Here is a 12,394-nt window from a genome sequence, read left to right as displayed (position 1 = left end):
CCAGGCAGAGAGAGGGGCAAAGCAGGCTCCCTGCTGAGCAGAGAGCCTGATGTGGGGCTCGATCCCAGGACCCTGGGATCATGACCTGAGCCAAAAGCAGAGGTCTTAACCCACTGAGCCACCCAGGCGCCCCTTGTTAATTATTTTCTAGATGGTTTTGTAGTGTCTTTGTTTGTTTGTTTGTTTTTTCTTTTCCTCCCTCTCTTCTTTTGTTATATGATGATATTCTGTAATGATAAGCTTAGGTTCTTTCTATCTTCTGTGTAACCACTGTATGTTTTTGCTTTGTGATTAACATGAAACCATATACAGTATCTTCCATTTACAACAATCTAATTCAAGTTGTTAACAACTTAATTCTGAACACATTCTAAAGGTATACATTTTACTCTCCCACTTGCAAAATTTGTGTCTTTAATATCACAATTTACATTTTTTCACTTTGTGTATCCATTAACAAATTATTATAGTTATTTTTAATACTTTGGCTTCTAACCATCATAGTAGATTCTCAACTATACTGAGATCTTTCATCTTCTTGACCTTAATGTATGAAATGGCTTCTGGAGAAGATACGAGTACTAGTCAACTTCATGAAATCTTCTCATGTAATCATGCCTGACCATTGTTTATCATTAATTTCTCTCTCTCTCTCTTTTTTTATTGTTAGAGTATTATTTACATATATATATATAATATTTATTTATTTATTTATTTATTTATTTATTTATTTATTATTTGACAGAGAGAGATCACAAGTAGACAGAGAGGCAGAGAGAGAGAGGAGGAAGCAGGCTCCCTGCTGAGCAGAGAGCCCGATGTGGGACTCGATCCCAGGACCCTGAGATCACAACCTGAGCCGAAGGCAGCGGCCCAACCCACTGAGCCACCCAGGCGCCCCTACGTATAAATTTTAAAAAAGATTTTATTTATTTACTTGAGAGAGAGAATGAAAGAGAGACAGAGCATGAGGGGGAAGGGTCAGAGGGAGAAGTAGACTCCCTGCTGAGCAGGGATCCTGATGCTGAACTGGATTCTGGGACTCCAGGATCATAACCTGAGCCAAAGGCAGTCGCTTGACCAAATGAGCCACCCAGGCACCCTATACATATAAATTTTTATGCAGAGCATAATTATATTACCTAAAACTTTCATTTTAAGTTATATTACAAGACAGAATACAGTTACAAAATACAATTGCTAGGTCTGGTAAGTTTTGAGTCATTAGTCTTAAGCATTCTGCTTCTCAATTGCTTTAAAAAAAAATGACAAATAAGAAGGTGTATATATGTATGCATTTATGGGATATAAATATGAATGGATCTCTATAAAATATAAATACATGTATTTAAAGTGTCCATTGAGATTATTTGACATATATATATATATATTTATATACAATCCACTTAATAAATCTATCATCTGACATAATTACTCGAATTTTGTATGCATGGTTAGAAGATTTAAGGTTTCCTCTCAGCAAATTTCAAAAGTATAATGCAGTATTAATTAACTATATTTACCATGCTGTACATTATATCCCCAGAACTTTTTATTCACTTGTGAAATACTGATCCAGCACACTAGATCTAAGGATGAACTTGTTACGGCATTTTCCTCTCATGAACACTCTTTATAAGGCATTGACATCTCTTTTTTTTCTTTCTTTCTCTCTCTCTTTCTTTCTTTCTACCTTTCTTTCTTCTTCCTTTTTTTTCTTGTTCTCTTTCTCTTTGGTCTTTGGAAACCAACCAGAAGAAATACAGATAAATACTTTATTTCTCTAGATATTAAAATGGTTACAGTCATGGACAGGAACACATAGCCTTTCAGAATTTATTTAAGTCGACAATACATATCTCTGATTCATAAAGTAAAACTCTCAGGGTGGAACCTTCCAATATAATTTCCATGTTTATGGGAAACACCTTGCAGTCACCTTCATTTATAAGCTACAAAAAATGCATTAATTTCTCATGTATTTTGCTTGGACTTTGTTTTAAATCTATTTCTTCTCTTTCCCATGAATAAATAAAAAGATAACTTCTTCCATAATTAAAAAAAAAACACCATTAAGTTAAAAAAAAATTCTAACCTTCCCATTCAAGAACATTTTTATGTGATTCTCCATTTTGTTTGAAAGGGTATATATGGTAAGAGCTGATAGGAAAACAAGTGTTGGTAATACAAGTAAAACTAATTATATATAAGAAAATATGTATTATCTTTGCATTCAAGAACAATTGTATTTAAATTTAATTCTGTATTCCATATGGTCATATAGATTTCTAAGTTCTTCAGTTTCATAACTTTGAATCTTATTTCACAATTTTTATGGAGCATATATTGCATTTTTGCAAATAATCTTTAGGATCTCTTTGAGGTATAAAATTTTGAGGTATAAAATTATATAATTTCATAATATTTAAAAACTGTTTCATGATATGTAAATTTATAGCCAGGAGGCTATAAACATTTTCACACAGATTTTCTGAAGTCCACCATATAATCATAAAATTTTAATCATAACAGGGTGCCTGTGTGGCCCAGTTGGTTAAGTGTAGGACTCCTGATTTCAGCTCAGGTCATGATCTCAGGATTGTGACATTGAAGCCCACATTGGGGTCCACGCTGAGCATGGAGCCTGCTAAGTTTCTTTCCCTTTCCCTCTGCCCCTCCCCCCCACTTGTGTGCACTCTCTCAAAAAAAAAAATCAGAACAATTCTTCCTTTTAATAGTGTAAATAAATGGCATTTATGTAAGTAAAGTAATATAAGTAAATGGCCAAAAGTACACTAAAAATGCTCAAAATTATATACATTAAAAAAAATCTTTGGTCAAGGATGCATTTACTATAAATTAAACGATACCAGAGATCTCAAAAGTTTCTTTTTTTTTTTTTTTTTTGAAGAATAACTATTATTTTTCAATTCTTTTAAAATGGGTTTTGAGGCTATGCTGTTCTTTCAAACGTGAAGAACACACAAACACACAAATCAGTCAATTTTATTAGCCAAGGAATTTCCTAATGCCTGAACTGCCCTAGAAATTAACCTATTGTCAACAAATACACATCAGTGCAATCTAACTGAAATTTCCACCTGAGTTAGTTGATTAGTGCTAGTTAAATTAGTCCATCCATTTCCTTCGTGTTGGCAGGCACATTTTCCTATGTGCCATGTGATTGACAGAGTTGGTTGATGGAACAATGAGCAATCACTCCTCTTAGCATCTTTTTAGCCTGAGGCATCCTCATTTCCCATCTTGTTGCTCTTTTTACCTTTTTTTGGCCACCTACCTTGGCTTCCCAACATTCTCATGATGCTCACTACTAATGCCAGGAGAAATTTGGAACCTTCTGAGTACGTTCCCTTTTCTCATGAGAATAGTGATGATTTACACACCCTGTTCCTGGAAGGATTGGATGAGAGAGGGTATGGAATGATGTGTGTTCCAAATCACCACTGATCAAGTGATTCCAATACTACAGTTGCTGCAACAGACAGAATCTGGGAAGGAAAAAGCTTAGGTGTAAAGCAGTGTCTGACAAATAATAAGAACTCAACAAATATATTGCTAAATTACAGATCAATTAGGTCAATTTGAAAATATTGGTGTTCTCCTGAGAAAGACCTTTTCAAAACCAACAATGCTTAAACACTACCCAACACTGAATGACTTTAACAAAAAGGCCAAGGTTCACAGTGAATATTCCTTCTGTATTAGTAAAGAGGGATGCTGCAATAAGCAGTAGGTATCCAAATCTCAATTAGGCTTCTGTGCTTGACTTGTCTTGTGATTGAGAGTTTGGAAAGCTCCATATGGAAAGAAAAATGGCTTATGTAATTTCCATTGGCCTTCACTACAGCCACATAGGTTGTCATCTAAATCAACCTGCAGTTGGCAGCAGCTGGGACCAGAAGTGAATTGCCTATATTCAGACCCACTTGTCACATTAGGACAATGAAATTAGGGAATAATATATACCTGTAATCATAATAGTCTTTTGCCTTAAAGAACACACAACCTTCTATTATGTCCCTGAAAGTATTTACAAATGACTTGAATTGGAACAGATTATTCCTTCTACAAAATGCAATGAATACTATTTCATCATGTCTTGTACGGTTTTACAACCTTCAAAAGAGTTAATGTCCAATGGTTGGTTGGTTTTATGCTTTTGCTGGCCAACTCGTATTTTTTAAGCCTAATAATTTTCAGGAGCAGTTGCTGAAATTTCAGAGCATAAAATATTTGAGATAGGAAAAGAAAGATAAAGACCAGAAAAGAACTTTGCCAGGGAACATATATTGTCTATTTGACTAGAGACATCTAGCCAGTGTGACACAAAAGAAAAATGCTCCATATTAATGTATTGTTTCAAGACATATATAATCATAATGTCACATCTAACTCCCTCTTGCCTGTTCTTGACATGTTAGCAATGTTCCAGTCAATAAGTTATTGAGAGGCTATTTCATTACCTGGCTTAGCCTCAGAGATACAGACCAGCATCCTATATTTTGAGAAGAACATGTGATAATTGTAGGACATTAGTTTGATGGAGAAACATTCATCCAAGTTCTTTCAACAAAATGGACAATGCACCATGCATGTCATTACCCGTTGCCTAAAAAAATCTCCAAAATGATCCTTCTTCCACTTCAACAATCTAACTCCCAACAAATTACAGTGCTATAAAAAGAATAACTAATTATGCTTCCACTAGGTACTATAAAGTGTCCAATTATGGGTCTAATTAGGAGGGAAGGGCATATAGTAATGGGCCTTTATTTAGAAATGTTGTTATTCTCAGGACACCTTCTAAAGTGATTTCTCTGTTTTGTTTTATGTATTACATTTATTCTACCTTTCTGTAACTTGCTCAGATTTATCTCAATAGGACAAACATCTGTCACATCTTGCATATTGCTTTAATTTGATTGTCCCTGACCCCTTAGGCAAATATAGACAGGTGGAAAACATACTGGCTATTTCACACAACATCTGTAGTCACTTTAGCCAGTCTTTTTTATGGCTTATCACAGCATGAGAGGGCTGCAGAAACCAAGCAGTAGCAGGGAGAGAGACCAAGTGGAATTCCACCCTCTGTTTGCTTGAGCAACTCTGTACCACTTAGCATTTACAAATGCTGTCTGAGGAGAACAGCAGCCTGGTTGCAGGTCTAGTCCTTAAGGGTTAGGCGAAAGAGAGAAAAGGTTAAAAAAGAAATATAGAGAGAGACAAGGTATGCCTTTCAATTAAGTCATTATCTTTATTCTGTAACTCCAACAAAAGAGTTTAATAAATGACCACATGCACAAACACACATTCATGCACACACTCACACACACATCCATATACAAAAATGTCTTCAGCAGCAATTTGATTTGATTAATGAGGCTGCTCTGGCACATCTTGAGAATAGCATATTAGTCACAGTTAATGACTCCTGCATAGCCTACTCAAAGAGCAATATATCCTTATTAAATGTCCCTATCATAGAACAGGGAAAAACCTCAGAAGAGCCTATGGTCAATGACCCTATCTCCAATATTGGTGAAGGGACACACCCTGAAATAGCCAGGACTGATAGATGATGAGGATGATTATAATATTTAAGCAAGACACAACAAAACAGGAATATGGATTCTCCAGAATGTCCTTCATGACAGTTCTAGCCTATAATCATTATTTAAGTCAAGAAATCTTTTCTTGTAAATGAGTTCTTACTTTAATCCAAGTCAATTTCCCCTTGTGTAGACAACAATAGAAATGGAAAAATATTGCCCAGCCATCCTCATATATGCACTTAATACACTTGGAGACGGTTATTAAATCATCCTCTGGCTTCTTTGCTACAAATTAAAGTTAACGTCTTTATTCTTTCTCACTAGAATTCATTTCCATCTTTTAAAATAAGTATTTTATTATTATTTTAAAGTGTTTCCTGGACTACCCACTAATATTTTCAAAATGTGGGAGGAGAGTACCTCTGTCACCTTGGAGATAAATTATTTTGGGTGCCCTTAAAAATGAATATTCTTGGGTACCCCTATCTACTCAATCAAAAGATATTTGGTTGGGTCCAAACCCCACATTTTTAACATGAGATATTCATGTTTAAAAACCAGTATTCTAATCTCTCTTAAGTTAAACCACTCAGACGCCTTTTTCTTCAAGGCCTCAAAGATATATGAGTTTTAGTAAATTCTTTAATCAAAGGATGAATATGGACCCCTCCAATCTACTTAAAACCCTTCCAGTTTTCAATTGTTTATCATCCTTTCTTCTGAAAGTATTAAATCTCTTTCTAGGATGTCTTTCTAATAATATGAGTACAAAGTGTTTTTTTTTTTAAACTATAAAATCAACTTTCAATCACCACAGCTCAGGTTCAAATCTGAAGTCATTGTGACTGTGTCCTTACCTCAAGCATTATCAGAAGTTGAAGCTTCCTTCCACCAAAGCTTGATGGGGTCATATGCATTTCCTAAGTTTCTTCCAATGTATAATTTTTACACACATTTTCAACATCTACATTGAGATGAAACTCATTTTCTTTCTTTCTTATTTATTTATTTGTTTATTTATTTGACAGACAGAGATCACAGCAAGAGAGGAGGAAGAAGGCTCCCTGATGAGCAGGGAGCCTGATGCAGGGCTCAATCCCAGGACCCTGAGATCATGACTTGAGCCAAAGGCAGAGGCTTAACCCACTGAGCCACCCAGGTACCCCCGCCCTGTTTTTTTAATATTGTATTTATTCATTTAAGTGGCGGGGGAGCCTGAGTTGGGGGTGGATGGCAGAGGGACCAGTAGCCTCCTCAATGAGTGGGGAGCCCAACACAGGGCTCCATCCCGGAACCCTGAGATCATGACTGAGCTGAAGTGAGATGTTTATCCAGCTGAGCCACCCAGGCACACTACAATTCATTTTCTGTTATTAAAAAAGTATATGCAGAATGGGATTAATCTATTAATAATCTGTCATTGCCTGAAGCAGCATTAATTTTGTGGAAAAAGAGGACAATATTACTCTAATTTTCTCCTGTGCCTTTCAAAACTAAACATTTTCTTGAAAATCTTACTAAAGGATTTAAATCTAGGTAGTAAAATGAATTCTTCACTTCTGGTACATGCTACATTATTTGTTTTCAGAAATTAAGCCAATGGTGACCAACAAACTTAAACAGCTATATCGTAATATATCAAAACATATATGTCACAACACTCTACCCCATCCTGTGCTTTCCCCCCCAAATTGGTAGTACTTTTCTTTTAATTTCCATAGGATGCTGTATATTTGAGGAGTCTGAATCAATTTACATTTTGTTGATCCAGCGATATTTTTATTGCTTGGTATCTTCAGAGAGGATCGTGTTGTATTTGACTTAACAATTAATACAATTTTGCTTCTCCCTATACTACCTTCCTCAAAACCATTTTGATTTGAATCATAGGGTCACAATTATCTTCTTCAAATTTGCTTCTTTATCTGTTCTTTACATGCTATAAACCATCATTTTCATTTTATCACTAAAAGTTAAATCTCTGTCTCATTTTCCTCAAACACAGTTGTGTTAATTTCAGCACCTGGCCTTTATTTGTGTTGCTCTCTCTGTTGGAATGTCAACAAATATTTATTGAGCAAAATCATTAGGAATATGGCCTTTTGAAGTCAGAAACAACTAGCATGAGCTCTCATTCTATCACTTCAGAGCAGTGTGACCTTGCATTAGAAATTCAACAACTGTAAATTCACTTTTCTCAGTGATAGCTTAGAAATAATGGTGATTATCATGTACATAACTATTAGAGAAGAACATCAAGTAATGTGACTTTTTATCATTTTCAAAATTCTTGGTACAAATAAGTGTTCAATAATTTTTAACTTATTACTATTAGTAGTGGCAATTGTGACTAATAATAATAGCAAAGTATTCATAGTAATTCACAAACATTTTTCTAGATGCAAGAAATACAGAAAAAAACACAGAAAAGATATTGTTCTTCTTTTCAGGGAATTTACAGTTTATAGAAGAAAAAAGGAAATAATCCAATATTTAGAATAAAGTCTATATCATACTATTACATAGCAGGTGAGCCTAAACTAGTTTTGGCATCTTGAGAAGCTTCCTTGATGGAATGAGACTGTGAGATAGGAAAATATCACACTTAGTCATGTTAATTATAGGAGGGGAGTGCAGAGAAATGGGATGCTCAAGCAGAAGGAGCATATGTATGAGGTCCTGGAAATTGAGACATATTGGAGGAAAATAAACAAGTCCCAGGTCTCTGAAGTATGGCAAACCCATAAAGTAAAAGTAAAAACAGATAGGTATGATTTAGATCACATGGGGTTCAAAGGACTTATAAAAAATTTTGTATTTTATCTAAAAGGATTGTTAAAGATATTGAGCAATAGAGTTGTTTGATTGGATTTTTGTTTTTTGCAGATTGTATTAGTTTCCTATGGTTGCTGAAACAGATAACTATGAACTGGTTGACTTAAGACAACAGAAATGTATTCCTATAGTTCTAGAGGCTAAATCTCTGAAATCAAGATATCAGCAGGCAGGTCCATTGTCTCTCTGAAAGCTCTAGGGTAGGAACCTTTTTAAAAAAAATTTATATATTTTTTAATTTGAGAAAAAGAGAGCATGAATATGCATGTGCATGTGAGTGGGGAAGGGCAGCGGGGAGGGGGAGGGAGAAAGCATCTGAAAGAGACTCCACAATGACCATGGAGCATGACACTGGGATTGAGATCACTAGTGGAGATCACAACCTGATCAGAAACCAAAGCCCTAATGCCCAATGGATTGAGGATCTCAGGTGTCCCTCCTTCCATCTTCTAGTGGTTCTTGGAAATCCTTGGTGTCCCTTGGCTTGTAGATGCATCCAATCTCTGCCTTTGTCATCTCTCTATTGTCTTATAGCAGTCTACCTGTTTTGTTTTTGTTTTTGTTTTTGTTTTCTGGGTCTAAATTACTTCTTATGAGGATACTGGTCATTTAATTAAGGTCCATCCCAAACTGGTACACCCTCATATTAAACTTATTTTCATATAAGGTCACATTCACAGGTATCGGAGGTTAGCATTCAAACATATCTTTTTTGGGAACATAATTCAATACACAATACTTATTAGTATGGTAGCAATTTGGAGAGCTGATTCTAGGAGAATAGTTAGAAACAGAAGGGATCATTACAAGAATTTGGCAGGAGTATAAATTAAAAAGACTTGTGGCCTAAATGAGCATTGTGTTGATAGAAAAATAGGGACACAGAGTCACTAAATTGAATTCTGGTATTAGAATTAACAGGTTGCTTATTGCTAATTATGTTGGGAGAGCAAGTGAAGGAGAAGTCTACGATGATTCATGGTTTCTTGCTTGGACAAATAGATGACTGATGACAGAGGAGAGAGAGTGAAGAGTGATTAGCATGTCATGTATCTGAAAGGCCCATCCTATCTAAATATCTCTTTGTGCCAATGAGATGCTAGGCTGCAGATACAGCAGTGAGTCAGACAGATATAAGGCTGTGCTCATGGATCTTATGGCCTTGGCTACTCATATAGAAGCTGATGTCTGCTTTAGTAGGAATTCCATAAAATTTTAGGGTCTAAATTACACATCTACTGTAGTCATCAATATTTTACAAAATTGTGGCTGCATCTGCTTTCCTGTCTGTTGATTTCCTGGCCTGAACACTTTCTGCAGCAAAGATCATATAATCTTTTAATGTGGCAATTTTCTATTTCTAATTCATCTGCTTATGAAATTACCACTTGTGTCACCTGATCTTTACTGCCTGCATTTCCTTTCATTCTTTCTGTCTATATAGATTCTGACTCTACAATGATCCACTCTTTTCAACTATCTTTCTGCTTTTTCCTCCAGGCTAGTCAGTTTGGATAACAATCTGCTTTGGCCTATGCAATATTTCCAGTCCTTTTCTTGCAACAACATGATATTGTCCCTGCCTTTGGGCTCTTGACTGGCAGGCATGACTCAGTCTGTACCAGTATTTATTGATGTCAGAGTTTCAGCACCACAGACAGCTCTGGCTTTAGGGTCTTTCCAGACTCTGGGCATTTTTTCCTCTGTTCTTCAGCATACACTCCCAGGCTTTTCTAGGTTTCAACATTTATTTATTAATTTATCAAACTCTTATTGAGTTGCTACTTCTTTCTAGTTATTGTATGTGCTCTGGGAAGCCAAAGACTAAATGTGAAGTTTAGAATGGCCATGCTGACAAGCCAACTGACTATTTCAAAAGTGTGCCATGAATGCTAAAGACCAAGAAGCACACAGGTGAGGCACAGATTCTGGGTTGGCCAGTGGATGGGAGGCAAATGAGAGAAAGCCTCTCAGGACAGGAGACAAACAAGCTGTTTTATAGAATTCTAGGAGAAGCTATGCATAAAGAGGTGCAATGGGATGGTGGAGGGGAAACTATGTTAGGGATAAAAAGAGCACAAGAAAGGACAGCAGCAAACATAAATGTCAGAATATAAGAGAGAATGCGATCACTCTAAAATTGCAGAAGTATATGCTGAGTGTGCTGTGAAAAAGCAAGTGTAGGAGAAGATAGGATTAGGCAGGTAAGTAGGGACAAGGTCAAAATTTTATGCTTATGTGTCTTATCCTGACCTGATGTCTTATAAAAAGGACTCATTGTCAGTGGTATTTTCTGCACTGAATCTAAATCCTGACATTTCTATATTCTTTTATTGTTCTCCAACACCACTTATGAAATTTCCTTTCCTTTAATGTCTCTCTACATAATGTGACTAGAGATTTTGAAATGCAAGTTTATGTCAGGTTATGGAACACTATGAATGTTATATGCCACACCAAAGAATCTGGAAGCCTTCTTGTAAACAATGATAAAATGTATTTTGAGTGTTTGGCTATAGCCACGAGAGCTACATTTTATTTACTTATTTTTAAAGATTTTATGTATTTATTTGAGAGAAAGAGTGAGTGAGAGACAGAGAGAGAAAAAGAGAGCATGAGTAGGGGGAGGAGCAGAGGGAGAGGGGGAGTGAGAAGACGACTCCCCCAGCTGAGCAGGGAGCCCAATGTGGGGCTCGATCCCAGGACTCTGGAATCATGACCTGAGCCGAAGGCAGATGCTTAACCAGCTGAGCCTTCCAGGTGTCCTTTGATCACTATGTTTTAAAAGGTGGACAAAGTGAGACATTGGTTGGAACAGGTGAAGTCATGGGGGATAGACTAGATGAAAGTTATCTCATGTAGTGACTGAAAACATGGACTCTGTGTGCAGACTTTATGGGTTTGAATCGATTCCCTCACATACTAGGGATTACATCAGGGAAAGCTACTTCACCTCTTTGTGCTTTAAAAGGGGTTATAATGGTAATAACTATTTTGAAATATAGTTATGAGGATTAGGTGAATTGATAAAGGTAAGACACTTATTATGGTAGTAGACACAAAGAAGTATTCTTTATTATGTTATCAAAATAGCCCATAATGTTAAAGATCCATAGTGTTAAAGTAATAATCTTTTTTTAAGAGATGGAGAAAGAAGGCAGGAAGAGGAGCAGAGAGAGAGGGAGAGAGAATCTTAAGCAGACTTCGTGTCCATCACAGAGCCTGATGCAGGGCTCAATCTCACCACCCTGAGATCAAGATCTGAGCTGAAATCAAGAGTTGGATGCTTAACCAACTGATCCACCCAGACACCCCAGTAACGATTCATTTTTAAAATAAATTATTCAAAACTGTGTTTATATAATCACAGTCCATGAAATTTATATGCTATGAATCAAAGTAGCTATTAACTTTATATTATATTGGTTTCCTAGGGCTGCCATAACAAAGTATTACAAACTAGGTGGCTTAGAACAATGAAAAATGAATTCTCTCAGCGTTCTGGAAGCTGAAAATTTAAAATCAACATTGGAAAGGCTATGTTACCTCTGAAACTTATAGGGGAAGGATCCTTTTTTCTTCTTTCAGTTTTTGCTATAGATTTTCCTCGGCTTGTGGAAGTACAACTCCAATTTTCATTTGACTTTCTCCCTATGTCTCCTTATCTTCCCTCTGTACATACCAGTGTCTAGATCCACTCATTTCTTTTTTAATAAAGACACAGGTCATATCTTTTTAGGGCCTATTCTAATATAGTCATCTTAACTTGATTACATCTACAAAGGCCCTATTTCCGAATAAGTTCACATTCTGTGTTATTAGACGTTGGGACTTCAACATATCTTTTTGGGGGGGAACAGAATTCAACCCCTCAAAATCACTTCTGCAACTATTATAAGATACTAACATTTCTAAAGTTTGCTGGGGAGGCTGAGTTTTATAAATAAACAACATTTTCACTAGCTAAAATTAGTGCATGGTTTTAT

This window comes from Mustela lutreola, chromosome 2 (genome assembly GCF_030435805.1).
Source record: "Mustela lutreola isolate mMusLut2 chromosome 2, mMusLut2.pri, whole genome shotgun sequence".
In the NCBI taxonomy this organism is placed as follows: Eukaryota; Metazoa; Chordata; class Mammalia; order Carnivora; family Mustelidae; genus Mustela; species Mustela lutreola.
Note: the sequence above shows the minus strand (reverse complement) of the source record.